We start from the raw sequence: 20,841 nt of genomic DNA on the forward strand, positions 1-20,841 counted from the left end.
ACTCTGCAGAAATCGTCTTTGCCCTACCTAGTGCTGCCAACCCTCAGCTTTTCAATTCTACCTTTGACTTCCTTACCAGCTTTCAGGAATGTCTTTATATCAGGCTGCTGAGCAGTGTCAGCCTTGCTTTCTTTTCTAAATTGTACAGTTTCAATTAGAGGAAAAGAAACCCACAATGCCTACCTCAGCTTCACAGTACTGGTGCAAATGGTTTAAGCTTTACTGGGGCTTATCAGATATAATTTCAGCTAACCTGGGGTCAATTTTTATACTCAGAGTGTTGTTTTTTTATTTTTTAATGTACTGTTTAGAGGTGTTATTGACATAAAATAGTGAAATGTAGCAGATCTTCCTTTTAAGTAGTCATGTGCACGAAAGCAGAGAAGTTCGTACTTCCCTGACCATTTTCTTTCTCTATTTCCAACATCAGTCTCCAATGCTTGGAGAATTATTACTGGTAAGAAAGAATGATTCCACAGTTAAATAAAAGTACATATGCTTTTGGTAGGAAAGGAGGAAAAAATAGGTATTTTCATATTGCTTTTAAGAACTGTTACCAGTGTAGGAATGGACTAAATTTGGACCAGTGTCCTAGAGCTCAAACACATGTATTGCCAAATCAATTCCCTTTTTTTAGACTTCTAGTTTGCAACAAGATGAACATGAAAACAATTTCTTAACATTAAACTCCCTGCTTGGAACAACTGCAATTTGAAAGGTGTAAATTGCTAAACAAGTTTACAGGGAGACACTTATTTAGCTATTAATTTGGGTAATCATAGGTTCACAGTGCCCTCCATGTGAAAGTGTTCTGTTTTTTACCATCCATACATGTTGCCAACATCAGGGCAATTAGTGGTGATAAAAAAAATTGGAAGAGAAAACTTCTTTCAAAAACTTCTTTTGACTTGGATATCAAGCCACTGTGTCTGTCACATAAGCATTCAGTCCACAAAAACACACATTTGCTTGAGGTGAATATAATTTTCCTGGGGAAAAAGAACAAGCACCTTTAGCCAGTCATTATATTAGAATTTTGTCATTGTTTTTAAGGAGTGACTTAGCCACAACTGGGGAGCATGCATACAAAGATTACACAATGCACATGAAGCCTGATAGTGTCATTACCACACCTCTGTTTTTTTATATATACTTCCTCCTGCTTTTAGGTTGGGTCCAGTTATTCACAGGGAGCATCTGGCTCTGCACAAGGAAGAGTTGAATCCTTCACCTTCACAGACAGCAAGGAAGGTCAAGTAATAGGGATTTCTCACCATATCTTCAGATCAAATCTCCTATTTTCTCAATAAAATGCAGCATATCTTTTTTGCATGTTCAGCTGTGGAGGAAAGGACCTGATTAAACCAGTGAGGCCAAACTACCCCCCCAAAATCTGCTAAGACATAGCAGCATAAAAATCAGCATTTAAATGTACCATGGAGCAAGTAATCCCTGTTAATCCCAGCAGCCCCCGACAGTCCCTTATGGTGCAGGGCAGGCAGGGACTAGCCATCTCCTGCAGTCATGGACCATCCCAACAGCTCAGAGATTTACCCCACAGCCAGGAATGGCATCTCCTCATCACGGAGGCACAGTGGATGGGCTGCAGAGTCTACAGTTCCATGGTGTGCCAGGAGTACTCCACACCCCACCAGTCAGACCAGGGCAGTAATCAGCCAGATGGAAACTTAGGACAGCCCCTTTCACCTTGTCTGTTTGCTTGTTTTCTTCAGAGACCCTGTGCCACCCACCCCTCAAAACACCAACACAAGCATAACGTAGCAAGAGACTGATTTATCGTTGTTTGGAAGAAACTGCTTTAGTTTTACTCATAGGTAAGGGCAGTTGTAGACAAAAGAGCAACAACAGCAGGGACAGACCCCTGGCAGATTTTTCTCCAGGTCTGTGCCCTGGGCAGGGCAGGCAGATAGGATCTGCAGCACCATAAATCACCTCGCAGCAAAGGGAAAAGAGAAACGGATTGTGAAATGAACTGTAAAATAAACATCTAATGTAAACATCAAACGGGCAGGGGTTTGTTTTTTCTGTCTGGGAGCCCAAGTCTGGTACAATTTACTGACTGACTATGCTGGGAGTCCATTGTGCGAGGTTACTGCCGGCCCCATTGCAGGGCAAGGAGGCAGCTGTCATTTTGTTTTGCCAGCAGGAGAGGAGGCTGATCCTGCCATAAACATCCCTGCTGTTCTCTGGCACAGCCCATCACGTGCTTGCTCAGGTACCTGAGCTTTGCCCACGGTTGCTAGCATGGGTTGTCTGACTACTCTTGACCCAGAGGGACACTCTCCCAGACACCAGCCTTGGTAGCCTGATGGCAGTGATGAGAACACCCAAATGGCTTCAGGCTGCATCTTTCACAAGAGCCTGGGTTTTCTCATAAGCAAGTGCTAGCCCAAAGTTGCCTCTCCCTGACATGTCTCCCATGTCCCTGCCCATGCCAGTCCTGCTGCTCACAGTAGGTGGGGCTTTGCATCTTTTCCTGGTCTAGTCCATCATCCCTTCTAGAAGAGCCAACACGTGCCCTCAGCAGGGGAAGCAGGCCACCTCTGAAATAAACCTGACCCACTGCAGGAATATCTGTATTTTCATCTGTATTTATACTTTCAGTCCTTCAGGTTTGCAGACATCCAGCCATGAGAGGGATAGACAGTTGCTGGAGCACGGGGTACCACAAAGAGGAGAACTTTCTGCACTGGTGTCATCAGTAAAACAAAACCTATGGGGCAGGACATCTTCTCAGAGCTTCACGTCTTGCCAGGAACAGGAGAGAGCAACTTGTTTGCAGTGAGATGTGTCTGGAGAACGAATCAGAACAATGTGCACCTTCTCTGGGGGCAAAGGGAGACACTAGAGAACAGAAGAAAACCAAACACCAGCCTGTCTGAGTTCAAGAAGCATTTGGACAACACTCTCAGGCACATGGTGTCCTGTGCAAGGCAAAGAGTTGGACTCAATGATCCTGACGGGTTTGTTCCAACTTAGATTATTCTCTGATTCCAGGACCCTATGGCTGTACTACATCACTACCTCTCTGGGGTCTGAGCCACACCCTGGCTCATGTGTCACCACACTGGGACAACATTACTCAATACCTGTTACACTCAAACTGGGAGAAAAGATAACAATTTGCTACTGTACATAGAGACCTGTGCCTCAGGCAGGAAAGGGCAGAAGACTCTGCACCTTTTTTTTCTTTTTTTTTTTTTTGGCCTTGTTTTTTTAAAGCTGTTTTAAGTCTTTAAGACCCATCATAGGAGCATGGGGTTAGAAGGGACCTCAGGAGATCATCCTCCTGCTCTGAGACAGGGCCAAGGGAAATCCAGGCAAACATTTTGCTCCCAAAAACACCCTTAGTGAAGGAAAGTCCACACCTCTAGGAAATGTGTTAATTATCCTTATAGCTAAGAGAACATAACCTACATTTGTTGCAGATGAAACACAGCTATGTCCTCTCCTTAGTGGGCATGAAGGGTGGGTTTTTTTAAGTAATCTTCTACATTCACTAATGTAAAGGTATTTTGTGTTCCCTCAAAATTGTTCTAATAAAATCAGCCTTCTCCCATAGGTCCCCATTCTCACTGATTCTGCTCATTTTGGTCTTCAGGCTGGCTCAAACACCCGAGACTGCCACAGCACCACAGCAGGAGCTCAGACAGTTTCTAGCTCATTACTACCCACAGTGCCTTTTATCGGGGGCTGCTGCTTGCACCCCACTTGGTGTTTGCGCAGCTGATCTCTTTCCTTAGCACAGCACCTTTGTCTATTGAATCTCACCTGGATGATACTCCCTTCCAGTTCCTCACGTTGGCACATGGTGGCACTCCTCATTCTGCACGAGGGCCTTGCTTTGGGTGTGGGGCACGTGTCCTCCGGCTGCTGGGCTGGCTGACACACCAGCAGAGGCTGCTGCCAACTTTCGGGTTTCCAAGGCCCCGTGGCCATGGGCATCCAGCCAAGCTGGGTGGGGCAGGTGACAGTGGGACCAGGGGTACAAGTGTGGCACGAGATTAGGCTCACAGGAGGAGAACAGGACAGTTAGGAGAGGAGATAGCATGTAAGTTCTACTTTAGGAAACACACACAAGAGAGCTGATAGTTGTTGAAGTATCTTGGTGAAAAACCAGTCCGCTACCTCCAAATTCCTCCTCTGTGGCCAAACACCTGTGGTTTTTCTGCCAGGTGAAAGGAGGATAGGCTGAAAACTGACAACTGGCCAAAAAAAGTCTGTGGAACACAGAAGACAAATTCCTGGGGGAAAAGGACTTTCAGCTGAGAATCATTTCCCAACAGGAGAATCCGCATCCCATAATGGCCTACCAAATAGGGTGCAGGAGATGCTGCTGAAGACACAAATTTTAACTGGGGAAAGTTATGCACCTTCCCTACTCATTTCATACTTTCACCTGTGCCTGCAGTTTTATCGTACTTTGAGTTCTGTACATCAATTTTGTGTGAAGAAGCTGAGCAGGTGCAGTACTTTCACTGGTAGCTGTGCTCTGAGCAAGACTTAGCACATGCCCAGGTGTTGTTACAGGCCATTGTTTGCGGATGACCGTCCCATGTGTGGAGTATAAGGATTCCCAGGGTTTGTTTCAGGTGCTGTTACTGGCTGTTGCAGCACCTGTGCTGAACATGGACATGTGCAGAGAGGTGTAGGGGTCTGTACACTTTCTCTGGTGTAGCACAGCCCCATGTCTGGATGAAAAATTTGGGAGTTAACTGTTTAAACACAAACAAGGTACTTCAGCAGTTTGGAGTACTTCGGGTTTCAGGTAAAAGGGGTCGGAACAATGAAAATCTGCTCTGTTTCTTAAAATATTTCCTTTGTCAGACCCTTATTATTATATTTCAGGTGCCAAATTCAATCCACTTCTGACATTTCTAGTACAGCTTCATCCTGAGACTCTTGGAACATGGGTCACGGCTGAGACAAGGTTAGACCAAAAAGAAATGTGTGGGGGCTTTGTGTGTGTCTGTGTGTGTGTCTGTACAGATATGTTAGACAAGTCACCTTTAGATGGTCTTTCCTCAACCATGAGCTCATCCAATCTGCCCATATGGTAAATTTGACCTTTAAGTTAGTCTTGAAATGCTGAACATGTGCCTACAGAGGACTGTCAATTACAGTGGAAAAGAAACAGATAAGCCTTTTGTTACCTTATGGATGAGGTGATCAGCAAGAAATGTTCAAATTCCATTAACCTTCAAGAGGAAAATTTTGCAGATTCTTGACTCACTGAAATAGAGAGAATCAGAGTTTTTCAATTTTATTTTGCAGATTACAGCCCAGGGAAGTACTGCAGGTCATGAATGCCAGCACTGCCAGAGGGCAGACACCACAGTCAACTCTGTGGCTGGTTGTTCTAGGCTGCACCTGGGCTGTACAAAGCTACCTCACAACATCCATTTCTCACAGAAAGACTTGGCAGAGCATGAACAAAGAGAGACACTTTTAAAAAGAGCAAGGCATTCATTTTTTTCCCATTCCTATGGCTGTAGCAGTTTGCTCTGAAGTGGCATGCTCGTGTCCCTTTGAGCAACCAAACGTGGTAAGAAGTCCACAAACCATTTGCACTTTTGGCTTTGCATCTCCTGATCTTAGCAGACCTTTGAATACAGCCACCAAACCACATTGGCTGCAAACTTACTACTATTCTGCATGAAACTATGTTCAGGGTTTAGCCTATGTTAGGAAAATGAGCTCTTACCAGGCAACTGTGTTACCTGGGCTTCTTGCTTAAACAAAAGCATTATAAAAAATAATCATATCCACAACTTACATAATTGACCCCACAAACATTTTAATAACTGGCCTTAGAAAAACAGGGAATGTAAAAAAAATCAGAGAATGGGAAAAGGGGGAAAAAAAAAAGAAGAAAAAAAAGATTTCATTCCAAAGAAAGATTCATGGGGATCAAAAGATAGAAAGATCATTGCTGACAACAATGGAAAACACTGGTGACTTTAGATATGAATGGAAGAATGATTGAAGGGAATGAAGGAGTGGTTTAGGTGCCCCCATGGTAGAGTCATTTATTAAGCCCTTTTCACATGCTGCTTTATTTTCCATTCCTGTGTGCTCTTATCTCTTGACATTTTCTGTGCACAGACAGAGATGTCCGCTCAGATGCATGGTCCATAAGATAGGTAAGGTGGGAGCTGGCCACCCCCCTGCTCCTCACACATGCATTTGTGCAGGAAAACCAAACCACGAGAGGCTCCTGCTAACAGCAACATCATGTCATCATCTCCAAGGCCCTTTCTTAATAAGAGAACAAAGCTTTGGCAAGGGAAGGTGAGGTGATTGTGAAATAGCAAAGATATTCAGGCAGGAGATTTAAGAGGCTGGAAATGTAGCAGCAGAATCTCAGCCATGTCCCCGAAGACTCAGCAATTCAGGACACTTTCTGCAGACAACTTGTCACCTTGAAGTCCTTTAGTGAAAAACAGAGTGAAATGGGCTCACCTTGAAGTGCTAGTTAGGGGTGAGGAAAAGGGAAGCGAGGCTTTGCATTTGTGTTACTCCAGGGTAACTTCCCACATAACCCCTTCTGCTCTGTGGTAAGGTGGTCAGCACTGACCCTTTGGGGATAACACTGCAGCCCACCTCACCCAGACTTCAGAGCAAACACAACTCGGCTGCAAAGTTAAGGCCCCCTGTATATCCGTGCCTGACCTTCCCCTCTGCTATGTTCTCTGGACGCAGAAGCTTCAGAGCAGATACGCAAAGTTAGCTGCCTTCTCCAGGAAGAGATTTTGATATCTCTCAGCTCTGAAAGCCACTATAATTTTATCACTGCTCAGGCACAGTAGAATTATTACTTAAACTGTGGCTTTTCCATGGGAGTCTGCTAGGCTGAGTGACAGTGCATAGCAAAACTTCTGTATAAATGAGACAGACTTGCCATAAATTTTGCCTAAGAGATGCATGCTGAGGTTGGTAACAGAGTTTGATATCGCAAGTATGACTCTCAAGAGAAGTGAGAATGTCATTGGATTTCATTTAATGAGTAAAAGGACTACTTTTTAAAAAATTACTATTACTGTATGTCTTTTTATGAATTGCTTTCTAAGTAGTGACTTTTTTCCACAACATTCACCCATGAACTAGTTAATGGTGTACAAACCTGGATAGCCTTAAGTAAGAGGAGGCCATAGAGATTTAAGGTAAAGGGTTAGTGAAGTATGAGTTTTCTACTGAAACAACAAATGCTAGACAGATACCAGGCCAGTCATTCACAGCAGAGGCTTGGAAAGGCTGAACCTTTCCCTCCTGCTCCCCAGTGAGGACCTCTGAGGCGGCTGTGCCAATGCACAGTTTTTCTCCATCTCTTGTTTGGAGGGCAGAGGTAGTGTATACCTGTATTTCTTGATTAGCACTTTCTAACCAATGTCATCCTTTTCCAATGTGGTTACAAACAGAAGAAGGACCATTGTCCGTGCAGCAGATGAAGCTTCAGAGAGGTTATCACATAACAGAGCAGGGTGCTGGCATCTGCTATGCTTTGCTCCCACTGATGTCCTTCCCGTTCTCTCACCTTGGACATTGCTGGACCAGCTATGGGATCTTTCAGGGCTTACAGAGGCCTCCAGAGCATGAAATAGAGCCAAAGCCTGACATTCATGTGGGGTCAGGCTCCACAGGTGCTATCAGCAGCCTCAATGCCCATTGCAGGGTAGCATGCACAGACGATAAGCACCGCTGCAAGGCTAATCTCCAGAGAAAGGCAACAACTTGGGAACTGCTTTGTGCTTTGAATTTCAGGAAAACCAAAGTTTTAAGGTATCACCTCAAAAAGAGTGAAAATTGAGGGAAGGGAGTCCTGATCAGGATTATATTTGTCTCAGAAGTTGGAAATACTTTTTATGAGATATCATTTTGTCCTTGTTAGAACAGCTGGGACTAGTTCATCACTGTATGGGTGTAACCCAAAACTGTGTATTCTATGGCCTTCCATGCCATTTCCCAGAAACTGGTATCAATAGACTATTTACACCCTCTGCCCAGAGCAGCCTGACTCCTCAGGCTATAAACTAGGTGTTAAGAGGCCTTCCAGATAGGAGGGTGCCTCCCTTGCCCTCACACCCTTTGTGGAACTCCTCGCCCTGAGGGAAGTACCGAGCATTCCTGCCTGAACTGCAGAATATATAATCTTGGAGTCTTGGAATTTTTTTTACTACTCGTGGGATCCAGAGGAAGACTGCAGACCACCACTCTCAACCAAACTGCAAACCACTACTCTCAACCAGACTGCAGACCACCACTTTTCAACCAGACGGCAGTCACCACTCTGGACCAGACTGCAACAGCACTCTCACCAACAAGTTTTCCCCTCTCCTTTTACTTTGGACTCAGGGGGCCCAAAGAACACCACTCTGTTCATTCCCCAGGGTGCTGGGTTATACATTTGGGTTTTGTGGGTTAAAACCAATTGTTTGTCTGTATAATCGTACTTATTGTATTATTTTATTAAATTGTTATTCTGATTTATAATCTCTCTTTTGAGTTGAGTTCATTTCCCCTGCTGGTTTACCTTTAAACCAGCACACATTTATTTTTACTGTTTTCCCCCCATTTCACCAGATATCATTCATAGGATATAGACATTAAACTTGCATGGCATAATGTAAAATTAAAAGAATGTTACAACATTTACCCTCATTGAGGCCAATTGCTCTACTGAATTGGGACATATTATCTCATTTTCTAGATTAAATTGCTCCTTGGTATGTCATCAAACCATCAAACAATAAAAGCAGGAAACGCTTTGTTCTAATAAGTAAATGTTTTGGCATATGCAAAACTGCTCATGTTATGAGTATGAAAAGAAAATCCAGGTGCAAAAGTAAAAATTCCAAACTGAAGACTGAATTTGGTCAGATAATTCCAAAATTTCTTAAAGATTTAAATAGCAGTTAAGAAAAAAAAAAGCTTAACTTTTTTTTTTGTTCTAATGGAATTTTCTATGTTTTGTGTTTACATGATAAATATATTTTCATTTTTAAAAATTTCACAGGCAGAGCCAGTGGGAAAAAAAGCTCTGTGGGCTGAGTTGGGCAAACAGAGATGCCATGACACAATGCAGAAGCCGCTGGCAGTGGGATGAATCTGTGCACCAGCAAGAGCAGTATCTACTCCATCTGGCTTGGGCTCCACATCATCCGAGAAGACTTCCTTTTGAACAGGGAGATTCCAGTCAGGGTGACTCCACCAGTAAAAGAGGTAGCGTCTCAGATTTGCTTATCTAAAACTTCTTGAAAGCACCCCTAACTTCCTTGGCAGCAGTAGCCAAACAAGAGCTGTAAAATACTGTTTTCCCTGGGCTGGTTGAACTTGCAACTCAGCATATGTGGTGAAGAGCTCCTAAAATAGCTCTCAGTTGCCTCACCAGCCTCAGAAGCAACTTGAAAAATCTTTTGTCTTCTGGGACAACTTGGAGAAGTTTTAAAATGTTTGGACTTATTTTGAGAGTACTCTGAAAGATAAGAATGATCTATTCCAAGGCCAGGTGAACTGAAGGTCACAGCTAAGGCATTGCACAACACAAACAAGTAGGTTCAGCACAAAACTCACAAAGAATTTGATCAGCTCATCATTGCTGCTGCTGCTGCCCCTGCCTAAATTCAGGTCAGAGCTTGACCTGGCACCTCACTGGGCCAAATGTTCTCATCTTTTATGCCAAATACCAGTGGGGCAATGCCAAAGAGGCAGAGGACATGGGTCCTTTCCTGACAGAGCCTTGTTGGAGAAGTCTTCAGAAAAAAAGCCAAGCAAAACAGCTCAATTTCTGAGTAGTTGCTGCAGGACAAATGCGCTCTCACTCTGGGAAGGCTAACACACACTTCATCCTGGTCAAAGAGTAGTCTCTGACTGGATCCTGTAATATTTCAGGCTATCTCTAGTTAGGACAAAACCTGAATAGCTCTTGCTTTGTTAAACAAGGGATATCCCCAAGCTGCTCTTTATTGCTGTTCGCGAAGCCTAGCCATGACTTCAGCACAACATTCCTGTGGGCTCTGCACGGACAACATGGAGGCTGTCCCCCTGGAGTCATTTGAAACCCTTCCCTCCCATAAGGAAAGGCTGCTCTTTCTTGAAAATATAATTTGCTCCTGCAAAACAGCTCCAAAAACCCATATACATCTGGGACTTCTCATCAGGGTGGGAGAAGAGATTTTTTGCCCACGTCTCATGTTTCTGAGCATGCTCCCTAGTGTCTTGGCCAGAGCCTTCAGTATAGCTTTTTGCCGAGTCAGGCTGTTGGTTTTCTTATCCCAAATCCCTAACGGGTGGTTTTAAGTACTCCAAGCATTTTTCAAAGACAGCTTGAAACCCAGCCAAGCCCACAGTGGGGGAGGGAGGGGTAGAGGTGGGTGTGTAACTCTTCTCTGACAGGTCTGCAGTTGGTCTGATTGTCTCCCAGGTCAGGCGAACTCGTCTGCAAGCTGCAGGGTGCAGCTGCCACCCCAGGGGACAACCCCCCCATTCCCAAAATCAAGTCAACTTTGTGATTTTTTTAGCAGCAGTAAATGATCCCACTGGGGGTTATTTGACCACCAAAACTATGCTAGCTTGGCTGAAGGGCTGAAGTACAGAGGCCCACATCAATATGGATTTACAGATACTAACAGATGCAGGATCAGGACCCCTCCCCAGCTCCAGACCCCCCCCACCTGTTCTCACCTGCTGCTTGGAAATCACCCCTTCTCCAGGTCCTGTGTTTACACGTCTGTCCATGACACAATAAAACAGAGGGAAGGCAAATGTGCAATGTAGAGATCCATTATGCTTTATTTACATGCGTCACCATCTCTTTTACAAACTAGATTACAATTTAAAATGGAATACACAAGGCAATATCTACTAACACCAAGTGGAGTAAGCACTGCGTCTCTACTTCGTTTGGAAAGGGGCAGGTTTTGCTCCAAAACAAACTTCCTTTCAACCTCTGAGTAGTAAGGTAATATATTCCTCCAGGGCAGCATCTTTTTTCTTTTTTTTTTTTCTTTTTTAAATAAAAAATCCTCAGTAAGACTGCAACGTGAGAGTGTCTGCTTTCAAATGAAAGTACAAGATAGCCCAAATGAAAAGTATAAACTGTTCAGCTCTTCGGTATGTAAAGACGGCCATGCGCAATAAGGCTGTGGATTTAATATTCTTCCAATTTACATGGCTTGAAACAGAAACAGATAAAACAGTTTTACAGATACTGTATACATATTTTTTCCAATCATGCAACTTTTTAAAAAAAAAGTTTAACATGTGAAGCCAAATGTACAATCCATTTTTTCCAACCCATAGTAACGAAATGTATCTGGTCCCCCTGTGCATCTGTTGGCAATTCTAGAAGCGTACTAGAAACACTTACAGGACACTGATTGCCAAGCAATGACATAATTTTAGAGAAATACATAACCTAAAAGGTAACTTTTTTAAGTGGTGGCACAACAATTTCTAGAGTTAAACAGTGTTTAACGATCCCATTATTCTCAAGAGAAATTTTTTTTACAAAATCATTAAATCAAGCCCCAATCTGTGACTAGAAACTGCATAAATAACAGCTTTTTAGACCTTTTGTTTAGACCAAGTGTTCAAATGATAACCACGTAATTGTGACCATGACTTTTATCTGTTTTACATGATTTCACAATGAAAACTTCTAGGCATAAACATGTTCAAAGACTCAAAGGCCAAATTTTTAGGTTCCCAAAATTAGCTATTCAAGTCTGTATTTTGACACGTAAGTAAGTGGCCCTTTGAATTCAGTGAGATTTATTTAGCACCTCTGGAGTGAAGGACCTTTGCTGGGCACCTCAGCAGGTGTAGAGGAGGATGACTTTCCCCTGGGCCTGGGGGGACCTGTCACTTCCCCTTCCTTCAAGAAGTGATGAGGGCAGAGCAGCTCAACCTCTGTGACCACACTGGAGTCCCCAGTGTTCAGTACCTGACACCAGGCACTTTCACTTAAAAATTTTGGCCCCAAAAATGAGCAACAGAAACCAAAGCCAAGCCCAACCCTCTTCAGCAAGTGCTGGGATGTTCTCCAAAGCAGGGGCTCAAGGTGTTTCAGCCACACCAATGGAAATGCTCTCCTTGACACTGCTGGGAGGCAGGTTAAGCCTTTCAGCTGCTAATGTTTTGTTACTTTTTTAAAAAAACTTCTCTGCCATTGATGGGCTGTCTCTAAATCAGGTGTTATTTCTCCATTTTCTGAACAGAGCAGGCCATAGTTTTCTCTCTCATTTCTGACAGCAGGAGCCAGCTCATTTGAACTCAAGCAGGCTAGGCTGCCAGAACAGAGCAGAAGTTGCCCACACTTTGTTTAAGCTAACAGGCCTTCCCTTGCCTTTGATAAGAACTTAATCTGTACCAAGACAAAAAAAAATTATGAGTTTTGGTCACCTTGGCCATACCATCAAGTCAGGCCTTACTGGATCTGTCAGTGACCTGGCTAGTGGGTCTTTGGGCAGGCTCCTCGGGTCTTACTGGAGAGGGATCATGCAGGGATCAAATGCTGCACCCCAGCATGGGGAGCCACAGAGTGAACTCTGCTGGTGGCCAAAACCACGGGGCCAGGGCACAAGTCCAGCCGCAAGGTGGCAGCTGCAAAGAAGCCTCAGGGAAAGAAGCACTAGAGGGGAGTCCTTCAGCATACATCCACATTTTGGGGTGTACTGGGAAGCTGAGAGCTAATGGTACATGCTCAGAGGAGGCCAGTGACAAACCCTAGCCCAATTTCAGTAAAAGGTGCTTGCAACTGGACTCCAATAAGCCAGGTGTCCAGGTGTGCCACACAAGCATCCTGGGAGGCTGGCTTCTGACAGAGATGGGCAATGAGCACCAGCCAACTCCAGTGAACGCTATAAACTAAGCCACACGCTGACAAACAGACCACCTCAGTGTAAAAACAAGAGAAGTTTTTTTAAAAGGCAAATGATAAACCCTTGGCTGCTTGGAAGAGTTGATATGCTACAGGGCTATGCTAACCACAACTGCACAGAGCCTACACAGTCATAACTGCGGGGAGAAACCAAGAGGTGCATCTTTGTGAGAGAACAGCGTGGAGGCTACGGTACAAAAACAAAACTTCCATCACACTAGGAGCTGTTGTTTCACCTGTATCACCTCAGGGACCTGGAAAGTAAGGAGTGAGGAAGGGCCCACAAATGCGCACGTGTGCATGGCTGTGCATGTGTGGTGGCAGTGGCGAGAGGGAGTCACTCCACATTGCATGGGACACGTGTCGGTGGGAACTCATGCACTGAGACTTTGGGTTAAAATGCTAGTTTGTTTTCCTAACGTCCATGCATAATGATCCATTTCTGTACATAATAAAATATATTTATATATTTATATGCATAATGCTTTTATGCAAAGAAAAAAAACTTCATATATCACTTTGGAGAATTATGAACACTGTCCTGTTCAGAACCTCTTCATATTGAGTTCCTATGTACCTCTTTTTTTTGTATCCCTTTCCCCCCAAGATACTAATAAAAAGTAATCAAATTTCCAGATTATAGAGAGGATCTATACAGCACCATACCTTTTATTCATTATTATTATTAATTATTATTCATTTTATAAAAGAAAATCTTAGAAGCAAAATATATAAAACTGCCTTGTCTTTCAGTGTCATTTATCTTGATACAATCTATGCTCATGTGAAAAAGCCATTTGTATGATACTGTCACCTTGCCATTCCCACTCCTGCTTCTTCTGCCACAATGGATTATACATAATGAGAAGGAAAAAATAATCAAGGATATGTCTAAAACAACAACAACAACAAAAAAAAAAAAGGATCACTGATGCAGTAACGCATACTGCAGTGACCTGTGCCTCAGCTTCCTTCATTGTCACTGCAAGTCACCTGCTGATGCCCAGCTGCTACATTTCCCTTACTTTTTGCTTTTTCAAATGCATCTCTACAGGTGGCTATGTTCACCTTGTCTGGCAGCTCAGCCCACAGCTCCTCACCAGCTCACTGTAGCAGTAGGGGCAGCCTTACCAACATAAGGCAGGAGGGGAGCCTGCTCCATTGAGCAGAACACAGGCTCCTGCCTTGGTGCACGTGAGGGCAACGGCACCCGCTGTCAGACCGTCCCCATGAGCCAAGAGGGAAACCCACTATCTTCCCTTGTTTTGCAATCAGCTCTGGTTTGACACTTTCGGAAGGCAGGGGTGTACCATTAAATTTAAGGAAAGAATAAAAAAGAAACAAACAAACCAACCCAACAAGCGAACAGGGCACGCGCATCCCCTCTCTCTGGAATTCAGCCAGTTGATCGGTCTAACATATGCTCTATATTCAGAAAACCCTGGCACCTGAGCAGTGCTGGGTTATGATCATTTCCTTGCGTGTGCACAGTACTTCAAATTCCCCAGGGCGAGAAAGCAAAAATGGTCAAAAATCTAAGGAAATCAAACTGGAGGTTGTAGGGGGGAGGCTGGACAGATGGGGAAAACCTCCAAAAAGAAAACCAACTTAAAACATCCCATAAACCATTAATATATTGAAACACCACATACTCATTGACAAGTAACTACTGTAAAAGGCTACACAGTGTGTTCTCAACAGGATGGTGCTGAACATTGTCTCCACAGCAGGTGCTTGGCCATCCCAGAAAAGGAAGATTTTGCATACTTCAGAATGAGTTCAATTTCCAACAAAAAGAGGAGGGGAAGAAAAAAAAAAAGTAAAAAAAAAAAAGTAGGATCTTCACTCCAGTAAGGGGCCTATTAACAGTCTGCTTCATTAGGAAAATAATGCAGGGTTCACAAAGGTTGTAAGCTGTAAACAGTATCACTGTCCACTTGCTGACAGCAGATTTGGCAAAGGGTTCTCTCTCTACATCTCGTGTCAGTTTGAGGGCCTGGAGAGGAAAAAGAAAAAGAAGACAGTGAGACTACTGCATATAGGAAAAAAGCACAACAAAAAAGGCAACCAAGCACACATACAAACCCGACAACAGCTTACACTGACGAGAAATTTAGATTTGTTGGCACCCAGAAGCTTCAAACATATAGCAAGGAATATGTTGCACTGTGACCCTGCCTCAAAATGCTTCTCCTTTGCCAAGGTTTGAGAGTTTTATTGCTGGTTTAGCTGCTCCAAAAAAGATAAGAAAAAACCCTCTCTCCAAAGAAGAATGGTGGCCAAATCTGATTTACAGAAACCCAGTGCATTGTCTATTTGTTAAGCGTATTTGCAGGTGAAATATGAAAGGATCCTCCAGCTTTTCTCCATTTTTCATGATCACCCTTTCTCAGCATCACCGAAAGGCTGGATAAATCTTCTGTCAGTGTTTGACATCGACAGCCAGCCTTGCAGGAGAGGTGAAGGAAGCTGCTCAAAAGAAGCAGTGAGGAGCCACGAATTTCAGTGTGGACTTTGGAGTTCTCCATCTTCCTGCTCACATGATACACCATCAACAGACAGGGTCCACCTGGCTTTAAAAACTGGGTTAGGGTCCATCTTATTCTGTAGCCATGAAACTTCCCTGCAGAGGGAGAGACACTGCAGAGATACCTTGGATCCAGAATGGAGATGACTATGAAGGGACATGGTAAATAGGTAAAACACTGACAACAGATGAACATTTCAACCAAGGGGACCAAGGAAACAGAGTTTTAAAGGTGGCTTAAAGATGTAGGAAGGCATCAAGTACGCTTTCAGAAAGTATGGTCATTTAAACATTCCCATGAAATCCTGTCACATCTTCAGAAAGCCCAATTGGTAGACATGCTACCATGTAACTTCTGGCTCTGAAATGGCTTCTGAAAACAGGGCTTAGCCCCTCACACCACTTACTACCTGATAAGGATTTTCCCCAAAATGAACGATAGATGATTTTTTTATACAGTGCAAGAACAGTGGGACAATGGCTGAAACCTAAAAGCCATTGAGTTGATTGGAGGAATGTCTTTGCTCTCAAAAGATCCTGCTATCAGGCACCCCCATGAAAAATGGGGTGGAACTGCTGGTTTAATCTGGACCGGCATCTCCTGCAAGGAGGATCACTCAAAGACTGTCTCCTTTCTAAGGTGCCCGGCACTGATCCCATGATAACATTTTATTAAAATGGCCTATTCTGATAATGCTAAATGATTGATGGAAATTTAATCATTTTGGCTCATGGTTATTAGAGCAACAGTGTGACAGCTGCTCCCTGTGCCATTAGGGGAGAACTTCATTCAGCACAGCTTAGGGAGCAGACAGATTGCATGTTTCACCCAAACAAAATTTGGCTTTAGCCTTAATTATGTGGAGGGGTTTGGGGTAGACTGTTTAGTGAATAAAGGGATTTCCAACTGGATCAATATATTGATTTCTTCATTTTCAAAGGGCAAATTAATGCTGGCCGTTCGTTAATGTGACTGCCCGGCAACGACTCCATTTGGTAAGTGTGTCCTGATGGCCGTAACAAGGTCAGCAGAAGACACCCAGATAGGCCTGGTAGCCCCCAGTAAAACCTGGCTAGTGGCTTGTATGCAGCTCAAACAAGTGCACGTCCTTTTCTCTACCTCTTAAAGCCTTAGCACCAGAGGGGGTTGGAAATTAGTGACTTTCCAAAGCAAAACACCCTCCAAAGGCAAGGCTCGGGTCCCAAACACTGCAGCCCAGCAAGTCAGCTCCCTCTCATGCATCCGCCAGTTATGCTGAGCATGGGCTTAACTTTGGCATGTGTGAGAAGTCTTGCTGACTTTGAATAAAGTTGTTAATTAAAAGTAAACAAGTACAGAAACTCCCGATGAAGTACCAGAGTACTGTTTAACATTTACGTTAAAAATCTATGTGAAATATTGTACTATGAAAAAAAGCGATGAGAAAAAACTGGAGCATGAATGAAGATGAGTATCATTTGTGAAAGTGGCACTGCCTGATATTTTTTTCTTGAGGACACCTGTCCTTCGACAGTGACAACATTTAGGAGACAGACGCACAGTTGAGGCAAAATTTGCTCATAGCAAAACCAAACCACGTTCCATTTTCACAGCTCTATTTATATGGACTTTGCAAATGGATTAAAAAATGAAAAGAAACAGATCAAAGTCTTAACCTGCCTGTCTTCAAATTACGCTGGTAAAGTCTGTAATAGACCCACAGACTCTTTCTTTCTCTCTCACCACAAAAAGCCTCTGTTTACCCTGAGTTAGCAGCCTGCTGCTTCGTAGCAATGAAAACACTATCAAGGCAGGGAAGCAAGTGTTCCAGTTACATCTCCATTTATCATAGAATTACAGAGTGGTTTGGGCTGGAAGGGACTGTAAAGATCATCTAGCCCAACACCCCTGCAGTGAGCAGGAACATTTTCAACTAGATCAGGTTGCTCATAGCTTCATCCAATGTGGCCTGGAACATTTCCAGGGATGGGGCATCCACCACCTTACTGGGCAACTGCTTCTGGTGTTTTTTACCACCCTCATTGTAAAAAATGTCTTCCTTATATCTAATCCAAATCTACCCTCTCTTAGTTTAAAACCATTACTCCTTGTCCCATTACAACAGGCCCTGCTAAAAGGTTTGCATAATTGCTTGCAAACAGTCAGGAGATGAGGATTGTAGGAGATGAGACATCCCTTTCTTCTGTCCTCTTCTCTGCCTTCCCATCCTCTACCCTTGCTACTGACCGGTTACAAATGCTACTCTCGCTTTGCTCTGTGGCCAAGCTGTTGGTTGTGATTTCCCTCCAGCAACATTTCCTCGCCTCTGTCTCACATCACTTCACCACTTAACTGGACGGCCGTCTACCAAGCCCCATGCCAGCTTGTGCACCATCAGAGCAGCTCTGAAGGATCATTTGCTGCCTGTTGCTTTCTCCTTTGATTCCCAATGGTGCCAATTATGTAGCACTGGAAATTTCTTCAGAAATTTCAGAAAGGTGCTGCATTGATGCTACCCAGAGCGAGGCACAGATAACATGCCCTGGTTTATCAGTGGGCTAATGTAACAATCAGCTAATGTAACAATCAGCACACGCAGTTTTCTGTTAAAAGTTATGTGCTCCTTTACATAATTTTGGTATGAGAAACTGCACTACCAACACACAGCTCCTCCGGATGGCAGCCTACCAAGGATCTCCTGATTTGGCTGGAAGGCTTTTTGAGTGGATTGTATCTTGAAAAATATTACCATTTAGAGGTCTGTAAAACAAGTGTTTTCCCTGAGTACCACTTTGCAATGACTCTCCAGGGATAGGAAATCCCAGTAACTACTTTTACTGCCCAGACACTTGGGATGCAAACATTTTCAAGGAAACTTGTGTCCTTCAGTGACAGATGTGCATTCATTCTGGTGCCTCTGCCCTTCGATTTGTCATCGCCTCCAGCAGTAGAGCTTCTACTCCAAAAGGGGGGGAGGTTCAAAAAGCAAGACTTGACTATGTGTGGTTACCAGTTAAAATTCTGCCTGAGGTTTCACAGCTCAAGACTGAAAAATACATAGTATTTGTTTAGAAACAAGTAAGGATGATAACTACTGTGGCCAGTCCTTCTATAGTGACAAAACTGCAGCATGAGGGTTTTTTGTTCAAGCACAATAAAAATTAGGAATCCTGATGCCACAGGAGGTATGCCACAGTGACACCCTACAGGCTTAGCACATACGGCACTAGGATAGCTCTTTGCTGAGAGACAACACTGAGATCAGGGGATGAAGCCGAAGGACAAAAAAAGAACTGGCAACTTAATGTGCTTTATTTCCTGAACTTTCAGGCAGTCGCAACTTCACATTTTCTCTTTAAGTTCTACTTGTAAAAATAGATCTTTTCCAGCTCAGAATTGGGGGCAGAGAGTGAGGGAGAAGAATGGAAAGAGGAAGAACGACAGCGCAGAACTAGGACTTAATTGGAGCTAAAGTGTTGCTGTGCTGGTAGTCACATAGGCACGTAAACCATAAGTGTCTAATAGAAAAGTCCAGGCTGGAAGGGACTCAGCATCATCTGGTCCAACTTTCTGTTGAAGGCAAGGCCTCAGGTTAGGTTATTCAGGACCCTGTCAAGTATGAAATATTTCCAGTATGGGAGAGTCCACTACTCCTCTGGGCAGTTCATTTCACCCTTAAAGGTGGGTAAGGTCCCTTCTACCCATTTTACACTTGAAAAGGAAACACCGAGCACAAGCACTGCTGATACCCGATTGCTGTTGAGAACCATTACATCAGGCTGGGTTCAATCCTCTGCCCTGGCCAACACAGAAGAGTTTAGACACAGGACTACTTCTCTCCATAAGGTCATCAGACTTCTTACTTGACAACCTTTTGGTAGATTTTATCTCCTGCCTTTTGTTCAGGAGCCTGAGAAGTGGGGTGGAAATCCTGCCAGTTATGTGTGACACTGCCATTGACTGAGAACATCAGCCTGGGCGTTCAACACAGCATATTTTAGGCAGGATGCTGCTGGACTAGAGGAAGAAGGCCAAAAATGCTTGCAAAATACATCTTCTGTTAGGGATAAAGCCCATCAGCTGGAATAATGGTGCTTTCTTTAGACACTCGGGAGCACTGGGAAGGAGATGTCTACTGCAGATCATGAAAGGATGTGTAACTACTGCACCTGTGCAAGAGCAGAGAAGGATTTTGCTTGCACTTTTGAATCTGAAGAATGAGAGTCACATTTTAGAGTAAAAGGTACCTGCATGGCTGGAAATATCCTGAATTATGAGTTTACAGTGCTATGGAAACATGCTATGTACCCATTAGTCTGAACGTCCTCACGGAGAGTTTCTTTTTCTTTGCCAGGTGCCAAGCCTATTTTAAAAACATCTTCCCTGCTATGGAGTCTTCTCATTTTCCTCTGCAGTAAATTGAAATGTCAGGCCAATAATGCTCACACCAGAGGATTTCCACCATGTTGATTTAAGGCAGGACTATCATGACTTACAAGTGGAAAAAAAGGCAAGAGAGAGAAGGTCCTTCCTCAAAACTAGATTTTATCTACATTTGTAAGAAATGAATTACCTATAAAAGCCAGGAGAAGCAGGCAGCATAAGGGAAAAACAATGGGCAAGATATTCAGCTCAGCTGTAATGGTGCGTAAACTCAAGCCATTCTCCACAGCATCATCTGGGAAAAGTGGCTTTTTTCCTGGAGTAATGGCAGAAAACCATGGCTGCACAGCAGCTTCCGTTAGCTGAGCTGTGTCTCTGTCCGATTACTGCTCAGCAGATGTCCACTCTGCCAGACTCCAATAACTGCCACCCTGTGTGGTAATCTGAGTGGAAAAGCTGATTAAACAGCCCCTGAAGACTGGACCAGAGCAGAGCATTAACGCCACTCTGCCACAGGTACCTGATTTAACGGGGTCAGTGTCTCCCACACCATCAGGGACTCAGTTAGGGACCATGCTGATGGGAACATCTTGCCGGAGGTTCTTCACCATAGGCACCAGGAGCTGAGGCTGGCATTGCATGAGCATCCTTCCTTCACCCTCCCTCCCCAGGCCAGGACAGAAAGCCTTGCTATTAATGTATGGTACTACTCAAATACGTGTGCTCCTGCCACCCACGCTATACCTGTGCTTTTTGGCTGTCACCAACACAAGACTCAAACCTCTCCGGCTGTCAGTTCATCACCTTGGCTGAGTGCCAAATTGCTATGAAAAAAAGATCTCAACCTTTCCTCAGCTGCCTGACGCTATGCTTCTAAAAAGGATCTCTCATTACGCACTTCTTCAAGAAAATATGCTATCATGGGGGCTATTTAAAAATCTGGCTCAGAAGAAGGAAAGAAAAAAAGAAAAACCACCTGTAACCAGCCCAGCTATCGGCAACAGCATATCTGGGGACCAACACTGATCTGCAGCTCTAAACAATCATTATGGC

The 20,841-nt window shown here is 43.9% G+C and overlaps 1 protein-coding gene and 1 long non-coding RNA gene across 8 annotated transcripts in view; one reads left to right on the forward strand and one right to left on the reverse strand.

Moving 5' to 3' along the window:
- Positions 1 to 11,989, forward strand: part of LOC135411776 (uncharacterized) — a 50,032-nt gene extending 38,043 nt beyond the window's left edge. For 2 of the 4 annotated variants that reach the window (XR_010429307.1, XR_010429306.1), the window contains one exon: positions 2,626 to 3,582. This is a non-coding gene — a long non-coding RNA (uncharacterized LOC135411776). Of the gene's footprint in view, positions 1 to 2,625; positions 3,583 to 4,869; positions 4,952 to 7,439; positions 8,512 to 9,034 lie in introns of those variants that run through there. The other 2 variants (XR_010429308.1, XR_010429309.1) reach the window with 2 other exon arrangements.
- Positions 10,785 to 20,841, reverse strand: part of FOXO3 (forkhead box O3) — a 95,177-nt gene continuing 85,120 nt past the window's right edge. For all 4 annotated transcript variants that reach the window (XM_064649809.1, XM_064649807.1, XM_064649806.1 and 1 more), the window contains one exon: positions 10,785 to 14,894. The gene's annotated coding sequence lies outside the window, so the exon portion shown is untranslated. The remainder of the gene's footprint in view (positions 14,895 to 20,841) is intronic.

The sequence above is a fragment of the Pseudopipra pipra genome, chromosome 3, assembly GCF_036250125.1.
Source record: "Pseudopipra pipra isolate bDixPip1 chromosome 3, bDixPip1.hap1, whole genome shotgun sequence".
Classification (NCBI taxonomy): Eukaryota; Metazoa; Chordata; class Aves; order Passeriformes; family Pipridae; genus Pseudopipra; species Pseudopipra pipra.